Raw genomic sequence first — 12,090 nt, forward strand, 5'->3', positions numbered from 1 at the left:
TTACACATGCTCTTCAATCTTCTAAGAAATCGCGGGAAATCATTATGGGTGCGCTACTTTAATGCTTTGTATTGATAAATGTAAACATTGGATATAAAACGCTCCAGTAAAAAAAAGAATAAAATTAAAGAACAAAAAGTAACCCAGAACTCGGCTCGAACCACTGACCACTGAAGTCAAAGTATATCGCTTAGACATCTCGGTAATCTGTGCTCATACAATGACCGATGTATTTTATACTTTATATGCAATTCTCGTAGTATCACAACATATAACGACAACAACAGAACTCTCCAAACTATTCAATCGTTTCGCGTTCCAACGCTTTATAATTTTCAGGTTTTTTAAATTATCAAAAGATGCATATAATTGATATTTTAGAGCATGGTACATGTTAAGTATTACTGTTTCCTCACAAATATCATAACTACAACGAACATGTGCGAATCTGAAACATTTTTTTTTATTTTGTCAATTTACCAAAACGTGAAAAGGCCCCTTTAATAAACAATTTATGTATTTTAATGTAAATGCATATATTATAACGTGCAAAATAGCATATGCTTTTACAACATGTCTATGAAGATGATCAGTTAAAATATGCATCTACAACATTTTCTAACTGCTAATGAAAACAACTTTGTAATTGTGAACATCAACATTTACTGTTGAACAAACCAAGGTTTACTGTTGCTTTCTCTGAATCAGGAACACTTGGGCAAGATTACTTGGCAGTCGATACTCCATTTACACTTAAACTATAAATCTTACGTTGATAGCGGGTCTCAATATCCAACCTTTTTAGCGTCTATTCTCCAGATATATCTTACACGATTGAATATACCATTGAGCCGACACGTATTTACTAATCCATTCTCCCTGTACCCAACCTTTCTAACCGCTTTAGTTTTACAACATCGTACACGCTGCATTTAACTGCTTATACTACATTATCTGCCTCTGTGTCAGTGGCTGCTAATACTGCTATACAGATACTGCGTTAACGCTATCATTTTATGTTGCTGCTAACCCTTACACCCTTTAATTCTATTCCGCCACTACTCAAGTCACTTCAAACATAAATCTTAACTTCACATATTTACATATAATACATATAACAGTGTTTGTTTTTTAAGCTGTATAATTTCGTTAGATTTCGGGAAAAAACTACCTGTTGCGGGCTTATTCATCGCTTAAACATTCAATTATGACAGTATTTCTCTAATTTAATATTTAATAAAGGGAATTTTGTTTTTGACATTCATACATATTAGTTTTTTCATTTCAGGTGTGTCCGAAACTAATGTATGATAGCACAATTATAAATTACTTAATTATTCGGACCCGGATTTTTCGGTAACAACTACGAAAACATCTTCAATTTGGTAAGAAAGTAGTACATCAATTTATTATCATTGAGAGGTAGTGTTGTGAACTGATTTCATCTGCGTATAAAATAATTGAAGTGTTTCAAATAATAAAGTGATGTGTCATTTTTTTGCCAATTAAAACGCGTATTGAATATGAATATGAAAATGTCAGCTGTATATATAGTGTTTAACATAATATTGACATTGCAATTTAGCGTACTGCAAAAACAATATTACACATTTGCTGGGTGCATAAAAGAAGCTGTTGCAAGTCCTTTTTAACTGCTCACATACTAAAAACAAGCAAAATATAATACATCTTACCTTCACCAGTTCCACAAATTGCCCAAACTTGTTTTTGATTATTTTGTTAGAACTTACACGTTTAAATATACCCTGCGATAAACCGCTTTATATAGGACCAAACGTCCTTCACCGACCCAGTCGAGTCATCTCGCTTCTTGGTACCAACCATATTTTTTGACGCGTCCATCCAAAAAGGAGATTTTCGTACGAGGGGAAGTAATAACTTACATTTGAAATTTTCCAATCAAACGAAACTATTTACACATTTGTAAAATTATTCATTTTGCCTATATCCGGATTTGATGGTAGTTCCAAGTAATCATTGAGACTCGACCAAATCCTTGAGTAATTAGTTTATTTTTCCAGAATAGCTACAAATCATATACCATACGTAAATATTGAACTGAAATTTAACTCGCAAAACTAGTATGGCGAATGATCCCATGCATAAGCTTATATACCGTAATATTTGTATTAGTAAGCGACTTAAATGAATAGTGACAGAGAGTAATTGTTAAACCATAGGGCATAAGTTGAAGAATACCTTTGACATCACGAGAAGAACAACTGCCTTCACCATCAGACAGTCCAGTATTCAAGGCAAGATAATAACAATTTAACAGTGAACTAGCAGAAATGGATCCTGATGTAGCTTCTGGTTTTATATCGGTATGAAAAGTGCAATATTATTACTTCAAGTATTAATAGATGGAGTACTTGGAAATATTACTTTTATAAAGATGTGATATCTATATAAATATTTATAATGCATTTATAACAATCCATTTGCTTGTACTTTTGGGGGCATACATCAAACGCGTTTCATTTCAATACCGTGCAAAATCATCTGTCGCAAAAGGTTTGCGCATGGCGCATACAGTCGTGTTAACGTTTTATACATGACTTTTTATGATATTCACTTTGATGACGATATGCCATTTGGGACCGATGTTAATTGGATTGTATATTTTATCCTATAAGTACAGGAGCTTAATTATTTATGCTATACGGGTTATACGGCTAAAAGAGTTAAGCAAAATATTATCCTTTCTTAAATACTCTTCCACAGCACAGCTTATGAAGTTACACGAGTATATTAAACATTCCAGGACAAGTTTTTTCGAATGCATTTCATGATATTTACATTTGTATGGTGTTTGTTTATTATCCTCTCATCGGCCTGGCGGTTGTGTTCATTATCATCAACATCATTTTTTGTTCAAGAGCATTAAAACCTTTGATATAAATAATGTGCTTTCAGCGTATAGAAAAAGTTCTGATGGATACCATGGTCCCATAGAGCACAGTCAGCGTAAAGAAATAGTTCTGAATGATGCAATGGTCCCATAGAGCACAGTCAGCGTATAGAAATAGTTCTGATGGAGGCAAGGGTCCCATAGAGCTCAGTCAGCGTATAGAAATAGTTCTGATGGATACAATGATCCCATAGAGCACAGTCAGCGTTAAGGAAATAGTTCTGATTGATGCAATAGTCTCATAGAGCACAGTCAGCATATAGAAATAGTTCTGATGGATGCAATGGTCCAATAGAGCATAGTCAGCGTAAAGAAATAGTTCTGATTGATGCAATAATCCCATAGAGCACAGTCAGCGTATAGAAATAGTTCTGATGGAGCCAATGGTCCCATTGATCTCAGTCAGGGTATAGAAATAGTTCTGATGGATACAATGATCCCATAGAGCACAGTCAGCGGAAAGAAATAGTTCTGATGTCTGCAATAGTCTCATAGAGCACAGTCAGCGTATAGAAATAGTTCTAATGGATGCAATGGTCCAACAGAGCACAGTCAGCGCATAGAAATAGTTCTGATGGATGCATTGGTCCCAAAGAGCACAGTAAGCGTATATAAATAGTTCTGATGGATGCAATGGTCCCATAGAGCACAGTCAGCGTATAGAAATAGTCCTGATGAATGCAATGGTCCCATAGAACACAGTAAACGAATATAAATAGTTCTGGTGGATGCAATGGTACCATAGAGCACAGTTGGCGTAAATAAATAGTTCTGATGAATGCAAAGGTCCCATAGAGCATAGCGTATAAAAATAGTTATGATAAATGCAATGGTCCCATAGAGCACAGCCAGCGTATAGAAATAGTTCTGATGGATGTAATGGTTCGATAATGCACATTTTTTCTTGAAGTATGCAACTTAATAAACTTCGGTGTGGCGTGACAATATATAGTTTTTGAGATATTGAGTTTTGAAAACATGCACCCTTATACGATCTTATAGGTAAATAATGGTTTTCTATATCAATTTACATTGACAACAAACTCTTTTGTAAATACAGTATACATGTATTTACCGTATAGCATTCACACATAGATTCAATGCATTAGTTAAACTGACCATGTTTTTCATATTTTATGTGAAAGCAAAAACAATCATTTAAATACAGTGGTTGCTATGTTAACAAATTTACATAAAATACATTATTTTCATTAAAATTGTATTAATATCAGGAAATAAACTATTTACGTTTTTGTCAAATATATGATGAAACTGCTTTCAGTCAATCATCTTTATTTCAACCTGATATTTATTTACTTATTTATTTATTTATTTATACATAGTATTAATACATAGTAACAAAAAGAATCTAAGAAAATAATTTGAGTCATAGTGCAACATGTCCTTTTTTTATAGAAAGGATCCACATATTTTACAGTGTATTGATTTCAATCCATTAAAGACTTCGCACAATGTAAACATCATACATGTATTTTAAAAGTGCCATACATATATGCTGGTAAAAACTTGAATGTACATACATTTTGCAGATGGTAATCATGTTAACCATGGCAAAAAATAGATAAAATATCGATTTTTACTGTTTTGAACAGCGCAAAAACACCTAATTTTATAGGTAAATCCTTTCCTTATACATATCACACATGAAAAAACAACATTATTTAACAAAACAATTTAACTACAATTTGTTTACGAAACCCACATAGTTAAACCTCCATAAATAAACACAAATAATAACAACATGTACTTCTAATTCAGAACAAGCAAAGATGCACATGTATTTTTTTAAGACATTAAAATGTACCTTCTATAAATCAGTAAAAATGAACATCATACAATTTTTATATAAATCGAAATAATTCAATCAACAAAGAAGTAAATTCTAAAATAATGTTTCCATAGCAACCAACATTCTTATTTTACATGTAAATGGGTTTCAAAATCATGTGTATGATGAGCTACACCAACAAAGCTGATATATTACCGCCTGTCATAATAAATGAACACAATAACAATGGTTTATTTATATGGCTATTTGTTTTGACAAACTTTATAAAACATATTTCAAGACATGAAATTTTACATTTATACCATCACAACATAAGTTTCAATTTAGAAAATACCATGCTACAGGTCAATTTAATAAAAAACAGTCACACTAGTAATTGTTGCTGAAAAGTTCACCAATGAACAGTTTATATGGTAAACAATAACATATAACTTTGTAATCAAAGCAAATAATCTAAGGCTATTTGACAAACAGGATCATACAATTTTAACCTTAACCAAACAGAAAGACAGGACAGTGCACATGCTGTTTGCAACTGCTGTTTACACAGACAGTTTTTTTTTTACTTCGGCTTGGGACAGGTAGCTTGTCTTCTGAAGTCTTATTTAAAAAAACTGCCTTTTTTCCTCATATAGGTACCATTGTCGGGCGATACTGAGTCCAGGTCCTTTGACTCGGGCTGGGCAAGACTGGCTAAACATTGATGGCAATAGGTCAGCACTGTTTAACGAACAGTGAGTTTCAACTGTGGATTTTTAACTTTTTTTTACAAAATACCCAGCCTGGTTTACCAGCATCAATAAGGAAATGTTGGTATTTTGAAATGTTTGTATTTTGAAATGTTCTTTAAGGGTATGAACATCTGCGCAAGAAAAGTTTTCCAATCGTAGAAATGCACAGGCTTCTCCAAATCATCAACCATGTGCGGCACATTATGTCCAGACCTTGATGAGTTGGACACAGTCTCAGCAACTGCCTCGATGGTCTCTGCATCGCTGAGTCTGGAAAAGTGTGAGGCATGAACATCGGTAAAATATTGCAGGGCTTTATTTCCTTCAAAGAGAATGGCCGTTAGTCACAAATTTGCCAAGTTTGTGACTCAAATGTTCACAATTTAAAGAATTTCCCAGCTCACATTGTCACAATTTTAAAAGTTTGCGTTTCATTTTTTCATAAATTTGAACATTGCAACTATTTTTTTCACAATTTAGAACAGTTCGCAACTCAATTTTCACAAAATGAGCGTCCAAAGGCCAATTCACAAAGATGGGAAAAGTCCATGTATTAAAAACATTTTTTTTATGAATACCGGACGTAATAATTTTGCCAGTGCTCTTTGCAATATATATATAACATTATCAGATGGTTACTCAATATCAAGTGATGAATATACCTCCACTTTGACTTCCACTATCCAAAATGCCAATCAGGCTCGAACTTGGTGTGGCCAGTCACCATCATCAAGTATCTCATTCCAGTGTGCAGCCCTAATTGAAAATGGACAGAATATTAACATATCATTTTCACAATCTGTTAAAAAACTAATAAAACTTAAACACAAATATAATGTCTTTATTAACCCCTTTTTATTTGTTAACCAAGCAAAAAGCATTCCCAAACATTTTTATTTTCAAAGATTCCATTAATATAAAATCTATTTTAACATAATTTATTTAAATAGGGAGTGATTTTAATTTTAGATGGAAAAATGGTACAAAGTTTTGATGCAATAACATTGTATGCATAATTAAAAGTTCTTACCAAAGATTTAACTCTCCACAGTGCATACCAAAGTACACAGTTGCTCTTATTTTGTCCAGCACAGTTGTCGAAGTGGAAAACTGCCTCTTCCCCCCTAGGCCATAGTGGTGAAGGTAGTGGTGCACATAGTTAACAACAGTGTTTGCGCCTTTCCCGGGTGATTCGCCCTCATTCGCCAATTAAAACATTTGTTTTCCTGCAAAAGAACAATTATTGAAAATAAGAGCAAACTGACTATACTTGTGATTTGATACAGAAATACGTATTTCATGTTTCCCCTAAAATAATGACACCAAAGACATTTTTGTATATTTAAGAACAATTTAAATGGTACATACACTAAAACTGACGTTTACCATTTATGTGTAATTAGGGATGACACTTAGAACAGACTTACACTCAATTTGCCTTTCAGATTGTATCTTAACAACACAAGTATTAGCAGTAACTGATCTTAATTAATAAACACACCTACCTGTACCTTCACAGCAAACACCAAAGACTTCATATTTTGTTGCAGTCTTGAAGTAGATTGGTCCAACCTAAGATATATTTAAGTTTTTAAAACAATTGTAAATATTGAAAGATAAATATCTTTCACTTAATTTCATAGTAATATAACAAAATAATGCAATTAATCAGAATAATTAAGTGTCTGTAGGAGTTTCGTTAAGAATTGCATGTATATTAAAAGATTTTTAATTGCATTTAAAAAACCTATGTAGAATTTAACTAAATGTATGATGTTTTTTCTCAATCAATGTCAGTTATTAAACCTCCTGACTGTGGTGTGGATAATGGACCTGCTGTGCATAATCCCATGAATAATGGTTTATTATGTATGTCGAGCATGCAGGAGCGCCTGAAATATAATGTGATGATTGTTAAAGCAACTTTAAATATGAAACACTCATGCATTTTCTTAATAAAAACTAGCAGCATATATCTGCATTATAAATAAACAGGTTCACTACTTGTAAGTTATATTTAATTTGTTATCAATGTATTGCATCTGTTTTGATAATCTACATCCCGACAGTAATGTTATTGTGTGCATGTTTTTTTATTTTTGTAGAAAATGTGTTTATACAACAATAATACTACAATTTTCAAACAGAAATACACCTTCAAATGTGGTGTTCTCCGAACAGACATGCTTAGAGTCTATGCATTGTTGACAGGTAAAAATCCCTTTCAAGTTTAGCAAGGGACAAATGCGCATTATATCTAGCCAATAGCACAAACTTTTCCTCTTCATCAATGGAACCGCTGCAAAGCATTTTGTTACTGAACTGTTGGCACTTTTGGCATAGATCCGTCATTGGTTTTGACAATACAATATGTGGACACAATTCATGCCAAATGCGAGTTAATGTTGATAAGCTAACATTTCTTAATCCTGATTCTGTGGCTGATTTCTGGTACAGACTATGAATATCAGCCATGTATTTATCAGATGGTAAGAGAAGAACACCAAACATCCGAAAATTTGGCAATCTTCCTGGCAGTGGCAAAGAATTGTCAGATGCATATTTACAAAGAAAATCCTTAAAATGCTCCTTGTCAGAATACCTAAGACTGTTTGCTAGCTGTTTGCCTTTGAGAGCATGTACTCTTGGTGTTAAACCATCTGAATCTAATGATTTGGAAATTGAACTGAGTTTTTGTTTATCAATGTCATGAAGAAAACAAAAAGTCTGCCTACAAATACGAACATAATGAAAATAAACCTGCTGGCGGTTTCGTTCTCGTTCTTTATTTTTGTGCTTCCAAGAAATTGTCAAAGGCCCCTGTTTTCTGTGCGTAATCAAGTGGGCTTTTATTACTAAATCCAATTCATCACGAGTGAGTTCATGGTAGTATTGTCTAAAATAGATTGCTTGTTGAAAGTCAATGACATCGCTGCACGGTTTGTTATGAAATGACGAACAGCCACATGTTAGAATTTTGAATTTGGTTTGCTTTTCTTGTTCTTCAAGGAATTCTCAATAGAAATAGTTGTAGATGCCATCTTAAAAATAAAAGAAGATATTTATTGTATGTGTATCAATGCCAAACATTTCTGTTGTATGCTTTTAACAATAGATGATAAAGTTGTTAAATGCAAAGTTAATTTTCCACAAATTAACTTTTCTATCTCTTTTACAAACATATTTCAAAAGCAATCGACCCATGCCATAAAAATATTTACTCATAGTTATGAGTAAATTTATTATTCTCTATTCTCAAAATACTATTAAAATCTCATCATCTTTATAACCCATATCATCATCATTATCATTATCAAACAAATAATAAACCAAAGACAAAATAGGTGTGAGTGCTTGTATTTGACAGGACTTTCAACAAATAAATGCAAAAAACAATTCTTCTGAAGCCCGTATATGTTGTATGCGCAATGGATATAGACCTCTACGGCACCGCTCAGTTGAGGAATCTCGAGACGACTGGAAACGGTGTAACATCTTTGTTCAGGTGTATAAAGAACTGAAACGATACTATTTAAATGCTGTAGGGCATGTAATTATGAATACTTCACATACACATGTGTGTCATGTGAAAAAGTGCAAATGTATTCATAACAATTAGACGTCAAGTATATATCTCAAAAAAGAGTTACTGTTTGAATAAACTGATCCCCGCCGATGCCCACAGTGCACACAGGACGCCCCCAATGCCCATCAATCACGCTAACTTGCTTAAATATTATAAATTAACAAATGTGAAACATTAATTTGTTCAAAGAAGCTGCTAATATCTGCAAGATTCATCTACCACCACCAATCAAGAGAAGTGTACATGACTTCACGTACACCCCATACAATACTCAGTAGTAATAAACGATTCAGGTAAAACCGCGAGCGGGATACGCAACCCTACTGCCATTTTTGTTTTCTTATTTTTTCTTTTAATGGCAGGGGGACGTATGAGGACCCATGGCTCGAGACCGGTGTCTAGGTGCCTTCATCACCTCCCGAAACCTCTAATTTAGAGAAATCTACAAATAAACAGCTATTAAGATACTGTAACATTAAGTATTTTATAGTAAAAAATGTAATTAAAACATTATCAATTCATTGCGCAAGTTAACATAACAAACAAACATCAAAAGCATCCTGCACACACCCCGGACATCAGCAAGAAACAAACAAATCTCTCAAACCATAAAATCCATAAAGCATCTATAAAGAATGTTGATAAATCATAAATATTCCGAGAAATATATAAATGCATATGACGAATTTAACAGCTATATTAAACCGACTTCAACATCTAACCAGTCACACCAAAATGAAAATATTAAGTAATCGTACAATAAAAATGTCTTTAAAATTAAACGTTCATTACGAACGACAACAAAAAATAATAACACTTGACATTTAAACATACCAATATCTCAATAAGTATGCTGGAGGTACTATCTCCAGGAAGTGAGAGTCTCGAAAAACATGACACCCATAACTTAAAAGACCTCATTCAAACACAATATTAAGTAACAAATGAGTCAAAATAATCAAGAAAACTTAGCTGCTTCAGACTTAAATGAAAATACACCCATCGTCTTTCCTAGTAAAGAAATCGGTTCGTGTTAAGATCCCATCTCACATGGACTAAAAACCGAACTGAAAATATACTAAATATAGACTTTATAATAGCAAAATTATAAGCATAAAAGCAATGTCACCAATTATTTAACCATACATATGTTCATTAAGGGCGGGCGGGCGGGGTTATCACCCTTTCGTTTTCTTGCTCCATAACTTTGCCTGTCAAAAACAACCCTCGAATGGCGTCTCACTAGATGTGCAAATCATATATACCCCAAAACGAAAAACTCGTGCGCTTTCGCGCTAAAACATGCACACAAAACCCGTGCATTATACGCGCTAAACCATTACCATAATCTCTCTTCTAAATAACACGTATTAAACCATACTATACCGTATTTCTCAAACCGAGAATAATTTCATTCATTTTTCTTTAATTCATGATGTATCGTATGTTAATTATTTTCTGTACTTAAAAGGAATTTCAAAAATCAAAAATTGTTGTTTCGGAAAATATTGAAACTGTTTCGCATCTTTTTATAGAATGTTCCTTTTCAATCTCCTCAATAAAACTGTTCTATATTTGCTAAATATTGCCTCAGATTCAAAAATCACTCTTTCTGAAAAGATGGTTAGTTTTTTTTATATTTTAAAGCAGATAGTGCTGGACATAATTACAAAATTTTAGTGATCGTATCTATTTCCAGATTTGTTATTTGGCAATTGCGAAATCAGACAAAACATCATAAAACAGTTTACATTATCGATAAGCTTACTATGTTTTTGTCATTACTAAGATTTAGCATTTTTGTTGATTTTAAAAGATTGAATTACTCTCAATTTGTTGAATCATTGGGAATTTATGATATTATCGCCCCTGTCAATAATGAACTTGTTTTCGGTGCAGATAGTTCTGTTGAATTTTATGTTAAATTTTTTTAAACTGTAATTGTACTACTTTTGAGTTAACTCCTTTATACTTAACTTCTTTTCTTTTGTGTATGTCTATTTATAAAAATGTTTAGTGTACATGTCGTGTACTGTGAACTAAGATGATTTTCTTTTTGCTGTTGGTCGTTTCCTTTCTGCTTTCAGAATGACGGCAGCCCGATGGTGGCGTGGAGGAAACCGGGGTTGTCATCCTGCGAGCAGAAAGAAAATTAAGTGCAATATTGGTTGGGTTGGGTTTCTTTGTATATTCTGTATGTTTTTATATGCCGTCATCCTTTTTCATGGTCGCTCGGTATAGTTTTCATTTCAGTCATATTTTCATATTTATGTATGTAAACCAGTATTGGGAATCATCTAATTTCATGCATTTTATTTCATTATCAATCATACTTCATCACTTTGTGTTTACATCATACCATTACCTCATAATCACTCATGTAGGTTATACAGAGCGACTTACTTACTTTTCTATTATTAAAGGATTATTTCATTTTTCTAGTCTTTTAGTAATTATTTCTAATAGTATATATGTTACGTGACTATGGAAGTCAACTGGCGTTTTTGGTGGCCTTTTCCGGTTGGGAAGGTCCGTGCCTCGTCATCCGGGGGACGCCGCCGTAGGTCTGCGTTTCTCTTTCACTATTAAATCATTTACTTATCGATATTTCTGTTAATGTTTCGTTGTTTATGGAACGTGACATTTCTTCAAAAAAGTTATATACTTTTCATAGATCCTAATCCTTTGAAATACATTGTGCTAACAAGTGCCCTATTAATTTAAGTTGAAAACTAATAATTCAGTACTGTGATTATTTTAAACATGTGATAATTGTGAATGTTTTAATACATGTGATAGTGTGTATAATTGCAGACATGAAAGATTGTTTAAAAGTGCAGACGTCAAAGACTGAACACTTACAGTGCTTTTTAATTTATACGTGCAGACGTCAAAGACTGTGTGTATGTTTTGTATATTTATGTTCAAGTTTTCTTAACCATTTGTGTTTTTCAATTTAATTTCTGCATATATCGGGCCCTGGGCCGCTTAAGTTCCCAGTTACAATTTATTGAAATAATAAAGTTTTATG

The 12,090-nt window shown here is 33.0% G+C and overlaps 1 non-coding gene across 1 annotated transcript in view; it reads left to right on the forward strand.

The window, feature by feature from the left end:
• Positions 1–12,077: 12,077 nt before the first annotated feature.
• LOC127851974 (U2 spliceosomal RNA) overlaps positions 12,078–12,090 on the forward strand; it is a 184-nt gene continuing 171 nt past the window's right edge. The window contains exon 1 of the small nuclear RNA XR_008036087.1: positions 12,078–12,090. This exon is cut by the window's right edge and continues 171 nt beyond it. This is a non-coding gene — a small nuclear RNA (U2 spliceosomal RNA).

This window comes from Dreissena polymorpha, chromosome 11 (assembly GCF_020536995.1).
Source record: "Dreissena polymorpha isolate Duluth1 chromosome 11, UMN_Dpol_1.0, whole genome shotgun sequence".
Taxonomy (NCBI): Eukaryota; Metazoa; Mollusca; class Bivalvia; order Myida; family Dreissenidae; genus Dreissena; species Dreissena polymorpha.